Genomic DNA, 1,197 nt, shown 5'->3' on the forward strand with positions numbered 1-1,197 from the left:
ATCATTCATCCATTCAACCATCATCCATCCATCCATCCATCATTCATCCATCCATCATCCATCCATCATTCATCCATCCAACCAACCATCATCCATCTATCCAACCATCATCCGTCATTCATCCATCATCCATCCATCGATCATCCATCCATCATCTGTCATTCATCCATCATCCATCCATCGATCATCCATCCATCCATCATCCGTCATTCATCCATCATCCATCCATCGATCATCCATCCATCATCCATCCATCATCCATCATCCATCCATCCATCATCCATCCATCGATCATCCATCCATCCATCATCCGTCATTCATCCATCATCCATCCATCGATCATCCATCCATCCATCATCCATCCATCATCCATCATCCATCCATCCATCATCCATCCATCCATCATCCATCCATCCATCCATCATCCATCCATCCATCGATCATCCATCATCCATCCATCCATCATCCATCAATCTTTTCATCAATCCGGTTGTCTCTGGAAATCCAAACCATCCAGAGTTTTTGGTGCTGAAACATTAGAGAAGATCAGCTGTGGAGAGAACTCATCCCAGTAGAACTGTTCTGTCTGGTTCTGCTGCAGATCAACTGCTGGGATAAAGCAGCAGAACCCAAACGGATCCAGAGGACTTCACCAGGAAGAAGCCCTGATCATGTACCCACCACTGCCGTGTTTGTCTGATTCTTCTTCTACCTTTGAGAAGTTTCTGCATGATGAGGATTTCCTGAAACAGATGAACGGTTCTGACGGTGGCCCGTTTGGACCTGCATAGACTATGATGAAGTTCTGCTCTCAGACCTGCAGGTCCGGATTTCTGCTGTGAAGGAGATCCAGTTTCGTCTGCAGGAACCGCTCCATGTCAAGGAATTCTGGGAGTTCTGTGTCTTTGAAGTGACCCAGAACGCCACAGTTCAGAACCCGGATCTATTATCATGACAGGGGCAGAGTTCTGGTGCAGGGAGAGTCCACATGCTGGAAGAGCAGAGAGGAGGAGCAGAGAGGAGGAGCAGTGAGGAGGAGCAGAGAGGAGGAGCAGTGAGGAGGAGCAGAGAGGAGGAGCAGTGAGGAGGAGCAGGATGAGGAGCAGTGAGGAGGAGCAGTGAGGAGGAGCAGTGAGGAGGAGCAGAGAGGAGGAGCAGAGAGGAGGAGCAGTGAGGAGGAGCAGAGATGAGGAGCAG

This window comes from Oryzias melastigma, linkage group LG23, assembly GCF_002922805.2.
Source record: "Oryzias melastigma strain HK-1 linkage group LG23, ASM292280v2, whole genome shotgun sequence".
NCBI lineage: Eukaryota > Metazoa > Chordata > Actinopteri > Beloniformes > Adrianichthyidae > Oryzias > Oryzias melastigma.